Here is a 13,908-nt window from a genome sequence, read left to right as displayed (position 1 = left end):
TGAAGGTAGAAATCTAAGTCTAGAAAGATATCATAAATACATACAGAGAAAGTTTAAAACTAGAAGAAAAAATCAGTTGCAGCAGTAGATACGATACATAATATAGATAATACTTTAAATACATGTCTAGAATTTTATAGATATTATAGATCATTATTAATAGATTGCATCAAAAGAAACGATAAATATAAATGTGAGTATAATTACACAAAGTATAAAAATATTTCGATACCGTTTAAAAGAAGGTGTTTTCGTGTATTTATTTGGTTAGAGATGGGGTTTTTGTTTGGATTAATAGACGTATTCTAGAAATATAAATCTAACTGTAGAGAGATCCAATCGATAGAGGAGGATATTTCTAAAACCACAACCGAACGCCGCCGCCTTCGGGGGAATCGCACGAGCTCGGCCGAAGCAAGGCGAGAGCGGCCGACCCTGACGGCCTCGAGCGAACCGAGGCGAGGCTTCCGAGGCTGCCTGAAGCGAAGCGAGCCGAGCTCAGGCGAAGCGAGCCTGCTGCTCTCGTGCGCGCTGCTTAGCGCCAGTGCGCTCCCAGCCTACTGAGCTCCTGCCCGAGCCCGCGCTCCCGGTCGTGTCCGCGCCGTGGCCGGGCCGCCCGCGGGACGCGGCAGCGGGAGAGCCCCGAGCCGGGCGAGCTGAACGGGAGGCGGCGGCGCTTGCCCGCCCGCCGTCGGGGAGCCGAGGCGAGGCGAGCGGAGCCGAGGCGCGCCGAAGGCACAGAGCGGCTGGGAGTTGGGCCGAAGCGAGGCGAGCTCGGCCGAAGAGGCGAATGCAGGCGCCAAGAGCCGACTGGAGCCGAGCGTCTCCGGAGCGAGCCGAGCTCCGCCGAGCGCCGCAGCATCCCGGGCAGGGCGAGGCGCCGGGCCGGGCTCGGGGTGCAGCCGGGGCTCTGGGAGGCTTCCCCGCCTGTCCCTCTCTCTAGCCCTCCTTCCTTCTCCCCGTCTTCGCCTTCTCTCGCTCCCTTTCCCCCATTCCCTCTCCCCCCGCAAAGCCGGCTCCTTCCTGTCCTGTCCCTAGCCCGCTACTCCCTTCTGTTCCCCCTCTCTCCTTCCTGTGCCCAGCCTCCGTGTACCCTCGTCCCGGGCTTTCCCTTCCCGTGCCGCTTTCCTGCACAGCCCGAGCTCCCTCGCCGCCCTTTGTCGTGCCCTGCTCTCGCTCCTCTCTTCCCGTGCCCCCTTTCCTTCTTTGCCCCGCAGCCGCGGGGCTCGGGCTGCCGGAGAATAAAGCCCCGAGGGCCGGAGCCCGGCGCCCCTGGGCCCTTGCGGGAGTCCCCGCGCGGGGCCGGAGGCTCTCGGCGGATCCCCCCGTGCCGCTCAAGCAGCGCGGCCGACAGCGCCGGAGCTGCGGCTTTGCCGGCATCGCGCTGAGAGCGGCCCCCGCTCCGTGCCGGGCCGTCCCCGCCGTCTGTGCCGCTCCCTCTCTCGCTGCCCCTGGCCCGTGACAGCGAGGCTGGGCAGGAACCTCAAGCCTTCTGGGGGCTGCCCCCCCTTTCTTGTTGCAGCAGAATCCCTTGCTGGGGCCATGCACGTGTGGGAAGGGCTTGGGGGAAGCGCTGCGCTGCTGTCCGGGGCAGTCGGATTCGTTCGGAGCCTTCTTTGGGGGTCAGGGAAAGGCGGGGTGAAGACTCGGGGCTCTGATGCCGTTGGGGGCAGCCCAAGGTGCCCAGGAGAGGGAGCCCCACGGCGGTGCAGGAGCAGGTGGGGGGCGGGCGAGGGGCGGGGGTCACGCTGGGTGCCGTCCCCCAGAGGGACCCAAAGCTGCCACCAAATGCACAGGGAGGGGAGAGTGGGTGTAGGATGCTAAAACCTGGCAAGGCATTCGGTTTTCTAGGTATTGCTAAAGAATAGGAATTGGTCTCTAAACTCAGCTGGGGAGAAACCCTCTCTATGCACTCATTTGTTTACAGGAATGTAGAAGGTTCCGACTGGAGATGGGTAGTAGTTCTGAAGATATTGCCGTGAGGTTTTGATCTAGGAACGGACCGAGCTGTGCCCTGGAACCCTCAGAACAGCTGCAGGGGCTGAAGGCGATAGAAAGGGCTCTCTGGCACCTTTTGCCTCCGTTCTCTGCCAGCGCCCAAAGCGTGTCGCAGTCCCGGAAGAGGCGCTTGTCATCCCGAGAGCCAAAAGGAAGACGTGTCAAATCCCAGCAGCTCTGCCTTGTGTTTCGTGTGGGTTTTTTACTTCGTATTGATGTCATTCCAGAGAGCAAGGAAAGAAGAAATGGGACCGGCTCCCACTATTACTGTGTGAAGGCTTTCTTGAAAGGCTGCTGTATTTCTATTGTCTTTTTCCACTCCAAGCTTGACTTTTGCCCTCGTTTTTCGAGCTCTGCTGCATTGGGTGTCCCAAGGAGGGCGGGGTTCCTCAGCAGGGCTCTTAGGAGGCGGCGCTGATTCTGCTTTTTCTGAAGGCGTCTCAAAGCGTGCTACCAGAATGACAGTTTTGTGCACTGGAAAGCTTTCCCTCAGTGCCATCAGCGCACGTCCGTGTCTGAATTGTGGAAGCAGACGGACTAAGAACAGCCAGCACCCGGAGCAGATTTCTGTTGGCTCTGTGTCTGTGAGAAGCGGGCTGTGTGCTGGACGGGGAGAGGCGCTGTTGGAGAGTGGCATCAGCGCCAGGTGTGAGCTGTGAGGATGATGGGGGGCTCGGAGCAGCCCCAGGTGTGAGCTGTGAGGATGATGAGGGGCCGGCTCCTGCCGGGCGGGGGGGGGGGGGTGCGAGGCTGTTTTAGGGGGAGGCTTCGCTTCAGCTGCCTTTTGCATGGAGCTGCTGAGTAGAGGGGTTCATGGGGGGCTCCCGGGGCTGTCTCATGGAAGGACTGCGAGAGCTTCTCGCAGCGTCTGGGCGAACACCTGGATACGCGCTTGGATCCGCGGAGCATCGCTTCAAGGAGGTGCCGAGGGACGAATCTTTGTGCCGGGAAGCAGCAGCCGAACGGGTGAGCGCGTGTGGATTTGGAGCGGGGACTTTGGTCCTTTCCCTTTTCAATTGGATCTTGGCAGTCCCCCCTCCCCGGTTCCCCAGGAACAAAAAGGGAGCTTGTGAAGACAAAAGAAATGAAGGAGAGGCAAGCAGCTACTCTCCTAATATTGTCTGTGTTGGAACTGGGGGGGATCCGCTTTCGCTTGCGGTTCCAAGGATGTCGATTGAAGGAAAAGCTGCCTTTTCCCGGCTGTTAGGGGTATCCCAGGGGTGCCAGGGAATCCCTGCGTTCCATTTGAACGGGAATGGGCAAAGTATTGTTGTCATCGGATGGCTTTGATTTGAAGGTAGCCAGCCCATTTTCGTCATCCTAAGGTTTAAATGGAGGGGACAGCGCTGGTGTCCCTCCTTTGCAAGGGTTTGAATGGAGGTCAAAATCCCCCTTTGCACATGGCTTGAAGGATTTCATTGGAGGAAAGCCCCTTCTTTTCTGCTCTCCTAGGGGATGAACTTGAAGGGGAGAAGCCATTTCTTTGCCCTTGTTGAAGCGAGGTGAGCGCCGCCCGCGGCGTCAGTTTCGGGGTTGAGTTGCGGGAAGCCGCAGCTCTGGCGGCGTTTGCAGGGCTGCAGTCGGGCTGTGCCGCTGCATTTGCGGGCGCTTCTTGTGGCCGCGGCCCGGGCCGGAGCGTTGCCGCTCGGGAGCGCTGCCGGCCCGGGCCGGGCGGGTGCCGAGGCGCGGGGGGAATTTGGCGCGGCAGCGGCGGAGCCGCTTTGCCGGTGCGAGCCGCCGTGCGGAGCCGAGGGCAGCTGGCGCCGGGCCGGCCAAGGGCGGCAGAGGCGGCGCGGGCGCTGCTGCGCCGGCCCGGCCGGTGCCGGCCGCTCTGTCCGCTCCGGGCGCGGGGCTCGGGCGCCGCCGGGGCCCCCCGGGCAGGGGGAGCGGGCGGGGGCGGGGGGGTCTCCGGGGCGGCGCCGCCCCTGCGCGCCGGAGCAGCCGCCGGAGGAGCCGCTTTGCCGCCGGGAGCCGCGCTCCGTCCGGGGCCGGCAGCGCGGGGTTGGGCTGCCGCAAGTTCTTAGGTGTCGCGGTTCGGAGGTGGCTTTGTAGGGATCGATCGCACGGGTTTGTTCTGGTCGCAGCGGGTGTGCGCTAAGGGCTATGGCGTTCTTCCTGACCGGTACGGTTCTCGGTTCGGGTGGTGACGATAAAGGTTTGGTTTGAATCGAGTTCTGTAGTCGGATATTTTTTTTTGCCGGGCTATTCTGCTTTTAAAGGCGTGCAATGGTTTCTACGGGTCGTTGCGTGAAGCAGCGGCTCGGATTTTAACTCTGTCGCCGTGGCTTTTATTAGCGTGGGCGTGTAGCGTTTGTTTCGGTGGGTTCGAGGTGGCGTCGTGTCGTTAATAGCAGCGGGGTTTTTAAAATCTCTCTAATTGCGTTTGTGTTTCTCGTCTTCCAGGGCTTTTATTTCTTTGGTTTGCTTGATTGTAGTGTACGTTTTATTGTGACGGATCCTTTGGGAGATCTTGTCAATGGTTACGTTTCTCTTTCGGCTTTGTGTTTATTTCTGGGTGGTATTTTTATTTTGATCGAATGAGGCTCTATGCGTTTATTCTTCAGTTGGGAATAATTTTTTTGAGGTAAATTAAAGTTGCTTTGGTTTGGGGGACTTTTGTTTTACAAATGTATTTTCTTTTGGTTTTTTTTTTTGTTCTTTTTTTCTTTTTTTTCTTTTCGTTTCTTGTTGTCCTTTGACGTATTTGGTGGTTATTGATCAGTTTTATTTTTGGGAACGTGGGTATTTATATGGTGGGTCTTTTTAAGTAGGGTTTTTTTGGTTTTTTTTTTTTGGGCAGTTATTTTCTTATTTTTTAGTGGTTGAGATTTTTTGGTTTTTTTCTATTTCGTTCATTAGTTCGCTTTCTAAAGTTCTTTTGACAGAGTATTGCTTATTCTTTGAGTTAGTGTAGATGTAGAACTTCGGTTAGTTTTTAAAATAACGTTCAGGGTCAGTGGCACTGATTGGAGTTGAGCGAGTTGGTTTGGGTTTTTTTAGAGGTTTTTGTGATTTGCTGCGTGTGTTTCTCCAGGGTTTTCTTTTCGTTTGGTTCCATTTTTCTGATGTGATGAGAACTGTTAGTGAAAAGAGTGTTGTGTGTTTTTTTCGCTGGCAGTCGTTTGGCTGGTGGAGGTATCTTGATGGTTTTGGAAGACATTGGTGGGAATTCGATGCTGTTTGTTTTGTCATTGCATTTAGGAATTGGATTTTAAATGTAAAATTCTAAGGATAGCTATCTTTAAACAAAACGAGTAGATGTGTAGAAATGGGAATCAACTTTTTTTTTGATCTATTCGATCTCTATTTAAAATTTAACAGGTAACTTAAGTCATGATCTATTCCAATAAGATATTGTATTTTTCAAAGAGCATTGCGTATGTTGATAGATATATCAATAGAGATGCTAAATATAAACACAGCTCAAAGGAAATTTTAAATCTAGAAATGTGTTGCGAATCTATGCAGATATATATATATAGATCAAATTATTAAAGGATTGTAAATGTAAAGTGACATAAATCCATACAACACGTAATACAAGCGATACCGTATATATCTTATGTTGGTATATTATAGGAAACAGCTATAAATCTAGTACATCGCTATGATATAATATGTAAAACATTATAGATATGGTAACTGTAAATACAACAACATTATTAAAAGTAGTTTAAAAGAAAGGATGGTTTTGTTTTTTACTTGGCAAAAGCAGGGGTTTTATTATAAAAACTACAAATACAAATGATAGAAAGGTAGAAATCTACTTGTAAAAAGATCTCATGAATACATCAAGATGGATATAAAAATTGAAAATATTAGAAAAAAGAAGTTGTAGCAGTAGATTTGGTACATGATAAAAATAATGATTTATCTATATGATGTGAATAATAGATATGTGCTATGTAATGATGAATGGAATGCATCAGTATAAACGGTGACTATAAAAGTGAATATAATTATGCAAGCTCTAAATATAAAACTATTTCAATAGAGTTGAAAAGAAGGGTTTTTTGGTATTTGTTTGGTTAGAGATGGGATTTTTTTTGGAAGAATAAAAGTATGATAGAAATCTAAATGGAAGTCTAGACATATACAATCAATATATAATGACATTGCTAGAACCACAAAGTATGAATAAATACAGATAATAGGAATAGGCATAATAGATGGTATAAAGGACGTAACACATCACTGTCCGGTCTAAATATGCGTGTGAATAGAACTAGAAAAACTAGAACTATCAAATTTATTTCAAGAAGGCATGAAAGAAAGGGGGCTTATTTGGTTCTTGTTTGGTAAGAGGCAGGTTTTTGGCATTTATTTTTCGAGGAGTTTTTGGGGGGGATGGCCCCTGTTCTTTTTTGCCGCCTTGGCCGCCCGCAGGCCCAAGGCGCGCGGCGCCCCCGGCTGGGGTGGGCGGCAGTGCTGCCGCCTTGTGGGCAGGGCGCGGTACTGCAGCCCGGCGCCGCCGCCAGGCAGCCCTCTTGGGCGTGGCGCGTGGCGGAGTTTGTTTGACCTTCTGAAAATGGCGGCGAAAAGGGCGGGAAAGCGGAGGACCCTGGTGTGTCTATGCGGACTGCCTGCACGGAACACCGACGCCGGCGCAGCCCCGGCGGGATTTTTGTGGCGTTTTAGGTGTACCCGACACGGGCTGTGGGGTCAGCGGCGCCGCGGGCGGGCGTATTTTGGCGTGTTTCTGACCGGCATGTGAGTAACCGCCTCTCTCGCCCGAGGGGGGGGGTCCTCTCTCGGCCGCCATGTTGGGAGTGGCGCGTCACCACTGTCGCGGGAGTTTGTTTGACCTTCTGAAAATGGCGGCCAAAAGGGCGGGGATATCGCGGACCCGGGAGTCTGCCGCCCTGTGGCCAGAGCGCGGTACTGCAGCCCCCCGAGCCAGCGCCCTGCCCCTCGCCGCTGGCTGCCGGGGGCGGGGCAAGGGCGCGGCTGCCGAGCGAGGCGGGAGCGAGGGGCAGGCGGGAGCGAGGGGCGGGCGGGGCGGGAGCGAGCGGCGGGCGGGGCGGGCTCGGTAAATGGCCGGGAGGGGTGAAAGACGTTCAGGAGTGCAAAAGGGACACGATGGCTGAGAAGAATGGCCGGTGGGGGGGGGGCGGCCCGGCGGGGCCGCTTTCGGCGGGCGGCGGAGGCGCGGTCGCAGCGCTCCTCGGGCCGGGGGCAGCGAGCGGGGGCGGGCGAACGCCGTCGGAACGGGAACGGGGCTGCACCCCCCCCCGAGCCCGCGCACGCGCCTCTCCAGGCGGCGGAAGCGACGGCGGGCCGGAAAATCCCGGCGGGGCGGCGGCGCTGCCCGCCCTTTCTGCCGCCAGCTTTGCAAGGTAAGACCGCCCGCCACGTCCCCCCCCGCCCCGTCCCGCCGCCCTCCGGTGTCTGTAAACAGACGGACTCCCTCTGGCTTCCCACTTCTCCGTGCTGGAGAGTGGGAGAAAGGTCCGTGCTGCTTGCCGTGTCCTCGGTGGGCAGAGAGCTCTGACCTTGCCTTGCATGGGCTGCTGAGGATTGGATCCTTGGGGATGTGCTTGGATGCATTTAGTGACCTTTACAGATTTCTTTCCCCGCTTTTTTCAGTTCCCAGAATCATGGAAGAATTCAGGTTGCAAGGGGCTCTAAAGATCACCTCATTCCAAGGCTGCTGCCGCCGTGGGCAGGGACGTGCTTCCATCGAGCAGCTTGCTCAGAGCCTCATCGCAGAGCACCGACGGGCCTTGAACACTTGCAGCGATGGGGCGGCAGCCCCAGGACCTCTGAGCAACCTGTGCCCTGTGCCAGCCAGGTGTCAGAGGAGGAAGGAAGCCCTTCCCACCTGGAGCAGAGGCTGCGTAGCCTTGTGTCACCGAGCGTGTGAGACAGAAAGGCCCTTCCTTTCTGGAGGGGTAACAACACTCAAAGCTCTTTCTCGGGACAAGCCGAGCAATGGAAGGCCAAAGGAGCCTTCAGTTCTTCCAGCAGCTTTGGGAACAACTTGAAGGAGGAGCAGAGCTGGCCTGGTGCCTGCCGGCTCTGCAGGCAGTGGGCATGGCGAAGCTGCAGCTGCATCTGTCTTCTTGGCTGAGGCTTTATAAATGAGGCGCTTTTCTGTAGTTCCTTTTCAGGCATGACGTGCAAGTTGCCCCTAGAAGTCCAAAGGCAGCTGTTTTCCTAGCAGAAGGAAGTTAGGAGGAGGCAAAGCCAGCAGCTAAGTCTGGATAAAAAACTTGGCTAACCTCTTTTCCCCCCCTCCTCCAAACAGGCAATTGTGAAGCACTCGGCAGAGATCTGCCCGGGAGGAAAAGCAGAGCCAATCTCTGAGAAGAAGGGACGTGCGAGCTCTGGCGAGGACGGCTGCTCCCCCTGGCCTTGGTGTGGGACCTCCTGAGCTGCCATTCCTGTGGTGGGAGTGTTCCTCCTCTCCTCCTCCGGCCAAGCCAGAGACCGCCTAGGGAAGGAGCAGGTAAGGTTGAAGTACCGAGGTCTCCCAGGTAAGAAGTGACACGGCCAAAGGAAATGGCCTCAACTTGCAGCAGGGAAGGCTTAGATTGGATTGGAGGGAAAATTTCTTCACTGAAAGGGTGCTCAGGCATAGGAGCCCAGGGAAGTCCCCATGCCTGGAGACATGTCAAGGATGTCAAGATGTGGTGTTTAGGGACCTGATTTGGGGGGGCAGCAGCTGGGCTCGATGTCCTTAGAAGGCTTTTCCAACCGCAAGGATGCTACGGATCCTATGGTTCTGGAAAGCCTTGACCCCTCTGGCTCTAGCACAGCACCTGGATGCTGACAAAATGAGGCTGGTCCTAGAGCCTGGAGGTCCCTGTGCCACAGGGAGAGGACAAGCCGGTGTCACCTGCAGGGAGGGTCTCGTCCCCAGAGAGCAGCCAGTGACTCCGTCCCTGCCCGGGGCTCTGGGTGCGCCCTCGGGGGGCGGGGGACGACACCTGCCCTCAGGTGTCCCTCTGGGCACCTGGGAAGGGAACCAGGTCCATCCGTGCGGCAGCTGCAGGGCTTGCAGGCTTTGGGGCTTTGCAGCTGTGTGCCTTGTCACGAGGTGGCAGGGACGTGACACTGCCTGGCAACGCTGCTGGCCTCGGATCCTTGCTGCTCTCATCCTTATCCCATATGGATTTAGCAGCAATCTTCTGTCTTTGCTTTCAAACTGTCCTTGGGAGAGTTCCAAGAGAGGGTCATTAGTTATTTCAAAGCCTACATCTTTTACCTCTTGGCACTGAAGAGAAAAGACACAAACCTGCTTTGCATCCTTCTGCCTGGAAGTCATTGTGACACGGGGAAGGGAGGAAGGGGCTGGCCGGGGTCAGCCTCTGCTGAGCCTCAGCTCTTGCTGCTCCTGCTCACAGGGTAAAGCCAAAAGCCGTCGTGATCAAAAACGCAGGCCGCCCTTCTGACCTGAGTCACAGGGGCCGTTTCTTCTGAATGAATCAAGGTGGGAAATCATTCTTGGAGCTTCAGAAGAAAAAAAACCCCAGAACCGTAGGTACGTTTGTAAGAGTGTGTATGTACGTACATTTCCTTCGATGAAGAAGAAAATCTTAGAAATATCATGTCACGTCTGGCTTCCTAGAGAAGATCCTGAACTCTGGGCTTCTGAAAGCAAATGGCTGTGCATTTATAGGAGCGTTTCCCTTCTTTTTATGTGCCTCCCCCAGTCATCTTCTACCCTTGCCCATGGCAAGGAGAGCGCGGTGATTTGGCTGCTCCGCTCTGCCGAGGTTGTTGCAGGCTGTGTAGCAGGGAGCGAGGCCTTTTGTGGCTGCTCATCAGACATTTTCCTACAGCCTTCTCCCTGTAATGGTAAAATGAGACTTGTGTTAGCGAGCAGTCAAGTAGAGCGGTAACATTAGAAAAGAATTGTTTCTGAGCTGCTGTTCACTAGCACGTGTTTCCCCTTTCCGGCAGAGCGCGCATCACTGCAGGCTTGGGATCGATTGAAATGCGCTAAGGAAACCAGCTCTGGGGAGGGAGGGAGGGAGGGAGGGAGGGAGGGAAATGCTCTCTTAACATGTGCCAATTCTTCTGTCAAACCCATCAGGGCAGGACAGCGTTCAGACTGAAAGTGTAAGAAGATGTGGAGGGAGACAGAGAATCTGACAGGAGCACCGGACTCACAAGTGCACGAATTTTGCTTTTGGCTTGGATTCAAACGCAGAAGTTGTAAGGAATTTGGGAAGGAGAAGGGACATTTCAGAAGGAGAAGAAGAAAAAGAAGTTGTTGTTGTTGTTACAGCCCTGGCAAAATCTTTGGTTCTAGCTAATAAAGGAAGCTAGTTGAAATTAAAAAAAAGAAAAAAACGTGGGTTTTTTTTTTTCCTTCGCTGTTGTATTCGTTGGTGGTTCGTTATCTGGTGTGTTGTTTTATTTCTTGGTCTTATTACCTCTGTGTAAATAGTTTTTTTGAGTGAAGCTAACTTTCTGGACGGGTTGGTTTGTATTTGAGGTAGGATAAATTTCAAGAGGTTTCTTTCCTAGACTTCTGATAGGTATTCCTGGGATTTTGGTTTTGTTTACTGTGTGTATCAACAGAGAGATTTGGTAGGGCCAGCTGGGCTGCTGGAGTTTTGGGTGTTAATTTATGAGATGGCTTTTGTTCAATGCAGTTTTGAATTGGTGAAAGGGTTTTTAATGTAGTGGTTTTAAGGCGGTCTTTAAGAATTGTTTGTATCGTTTCACGTTGTTTGTAGTTGGTGTACGATCAGGGATATGGTGGAACTTCTTGAACGTTCTGGTTTTAGCGTTCCTAAGTTCCGATTTCTTTCTGCTTTGCTGTTTTGTTTCTGGTTTTCTTTTGGGGGACAGGGGCGTTTGTTGACGGTGGGTTTCTAGAGGCAATGTGTCTTTCAATTTGGGTAGTGATATTTTTTAGTATTTTAATAGTTTCGATTTTTTTTATTTTCATGCTTTTAATGAGTTGTTTTAAAATTTGGAAGATAACCTTTCTAGATGATTGGTTATTATTTGTGAGTTAGCCTCAAGGTAGAGCTTTGGGGGCTTTTTTTAGTAATGTTTAGGGTCAGTTGTAGGGTTTTGAGTTTAGTGAGTTGGTTGGATTTAATTTTTCACGGGTGTTTGTTTTGACTAGCAGTTCTGTCATTTTCCATGTGTATCTGAGTTTTTTGGGGTTTTGAGCCATTGGTTGAGGAGGAAGTTTATGATGAGAATGTACGGAGCTTTTGGGCTAGTTATAGTGGGATTTCAAATGTCTTGACAGTTCGGTTGATTTGAGTTTTTCTTAGGGTTAAATGTTGTGGGGTCTTTGTTCTGTTAGTCCTAGAAATAGGTTTGGTTTGGATACGCTGCGATGGGATGAGCGTGGGCTGCGTACCGGTGCTGCCGAAGGTGCGGTATTTGTGTGGTTCTGATGCGTTGGGTTAATGAATTGATACGGTCTAATATATAGATTAATTAAAGTAGAAATAAATATCAATATAAAACCAAATATAAAATGATAGTGGTAAACATAAATATAGAAAACAAATAGATAAACACATAAAACTATACTATATAGTATATTATTGTAACAGATGCTAATCTATAGAAACGATAGCCTATTATATATGTATACAAAGATATCTAAAGATCGGTTGTAAATATAAAAATATTTAGATAGAGTTAAAAGGAATTGGGGATTCTTTGGGATTTTTTTATTAGGTTATAGGCTGGGGGTTTTTTTCTAGATAGAAATAATATAAAAATAAAAATCCAGATCTCCAAATATATAACGCGTATACCGATCTCTCTAAATATTGAATATAAAGAAATAGAAGTAAAAGAATATCTAGGATATAAAAATACTATATATCTATTATTCTATTAAAAGGTATTCTCTCTAGTATGTATAATACCTACAAATGTAATAAATAAAAATTATAAAAGTAAATGTGAAGAGAATGATGAAAAATGAGATGATTTTTAGAGTTTTAAATATGGTTTAGATAAAGGGGTGTCTTTGGTTTTTGTTTGGTTAGAGGCAGGGGTTTTATTTGAAATAATAGAAGTATTATAGAAATGTGAATCTTAAGATAGAAATCTATCATAAGTCTAGAAAGAGAAATGACGAAACTATGGATAGAAATTGAAATCTAAATCTATGTCAGTAATATGAAGAGTTGTAGTATAGAATAGAAATGACCTTATGTGGCAGTATAAATGAGAAATGGGAATAGAAATAGAAGAAGATGTAAATATAGTTGGAAAGAAAGGGAATTTTTTGGCTTTTGTTTGAGTAGAGGCAGGGGTTTTATTTGAAATAATACAAGTGTTCCAGAAGTGAAAATCTGAAGGCAGAAATAGATAATCAATGAATCAAAATACGTATAAAAATATAGAAATAAGTCCTCGGAATAGATGGAATATAGAATATCAATTGATTTATAAATTGACATTGATAAAGAGAAATGGATCAGTAAGCAATACACATTATAAATAGAAATGTGACTATCAATAGGAAAACCTAGGGGTAAAATCTATTCAAATATTGTCTAAAAGAAAGGGTTGGGGTTTTTTGGGCTCTTCTTGGGTTAGAGGCAGGGTTTTTATTTGAAATAATATGAATATAGATATTACTCTTACCTGTTTCTAAATATTGAGATAGATAATCAAGATATAAATATAAAACCTAAGGAAATAGAAATAATAGGAAGGGATGTAATATAGAATACAAATAAGAGTATACATTGATATACAGTTTAAATGTCAATGTGAACATGAACCTGAAAGATACAATTTTAAAAAAGATTGAAATAGAGTTGAAAAGAAAGGGGTTCTTTTTGGCTTGAATTTGGGTAGAGGCAGGGGTTTTATTTTAAATAATGGAAGAGTTACAGAAGTAAAAATCCTAACACAGAAATATCGATTAAATATAGAAAGATATGAATAAAAAGATGTCAATAAATAGAAGAAATAGGAACAGATGTAAAATAGAATATAAACTTATAAAAAATCGGAAATTATAAATGTAAAAATAAACATTACACATCAATATACATTTGAAATATAAATGTGGATATAAAGATGAAAAAAAAAATTTTTTTTACAAATTTAAATGCAGTCGAAATGAAAGGGGGTTCTTTTTGGCTTTTATCCGGGTAGGGGCAGGGGAATTATTTTAAATAATGTAAACGTTACAGAAGCAAAAATCCTAACAAATATATACTTACTATGTAAAAATATGTATCAAAATAGAGAAATAAATTTAAGTACTAGGGAGAGATGTACTATAGAATAGAAATTTATTTATAAATAGAAATGTATAAATATACATCAATACGCATTAGAAATAGAAAGGTGAATATTAATATGAAAAACTATTTTAAAAAATATTTACATATTTTTTAAAAGAAATTGTTGGGTTTGGGTTTGGTTTGGTGTTTTTGTTTTGTTTTTTTTTTTTATCCTATTAGGTTAGAGGCAGGAGGATTTTTTTCTTCTTCCTGGTTGTTTTGGGGCATTTATTTCAGAGCAGCTTCTGGGGGGGATGGCCCCTGTTCCTTTTTGCCGCCTTGGCCGCCCGCAGGCCCAAGGCGCGCGGCGCCCCCGGCTGGGGTGGGCGGCAGTGCTGCCGCCTTGTGGGCAGAGCGCGGTACTGCAGCCCGCCGCCGCCGCCAGGCAGCCCTCTTGGGCGTGGCGCGTGGCGGAGTTTGTTTGACCTTCTCAAAAGGGCGGAAGAACGGAGGGCCCCCGGCGGTGTGTCTATGCGGACTGCCTGCACGGAACACCGATGGCGGCGCGGCCCCGACGAGCTTTTCTGCGGCGTTTCAATTGCGATGATGGCATTCCGGTTCGCCTGCAGGGTTCGGCGTCGCGGGAAATCGTTTCTAGGGCTCGAGGTGGGTGTCGGCATTTTGATCAGGCAGCTGGCAAAACGGCTACGCCTTGGGGTCTTTCCAAGGGGCGCTGGGGGCGGGG

At 49.4% G+C, this 13,908-nt stretch overlaps 1 long non-coding RNA gene across 2 annotated transcripts in view; it reads left to right on the top strand.

The window, feature by feature from the left end:
* The first annotated feature begins 8,284 nt into the window (after window positions 1-8,284).
* LOC139602580 (uncharacterized) overlaps window positions 8,285-13,908 on the top strand; it is a 6,089-nt gene continuing 465 nt past the window's right edge. Inside the window, exons 1-2 of one of the 2 annotated variants that reach the window (XR_011683306.1) lie at window positions 8,285-8,446; window positions 10,037-13,908. The exon at window positions 10,037-13,908 is cut by the window's right edge and continues 465 nt beyond it. This is a non-coding gene — a long non-coding RNA (uncharacterized lncRNA). The other variant, XR_011683307.1, reaches the window with a different exon arrangement.

The sequence above is a fragment of the Agelaius tricolor genome, unplaced genomic scaffold (genome assembly GCF_023055355.1).
Source record: "Agelaius tricolor isolate 1412-34295 unplaced genomic scaffold, bAgeTri1.0.p SCAF_34, whole genome shotgun sequence".
Lineage (NCBI taxonomy): Eukaryota > Metazoa > Chordata > Aves > Passeriformes > Icteridae > Agelaius > Agelaius tricolor.
The sequence above is the reverse complement of the archived record's forward strand: the minus strand, read 5'-3'. Positions and strand labels throughout refer to the sequence as shown.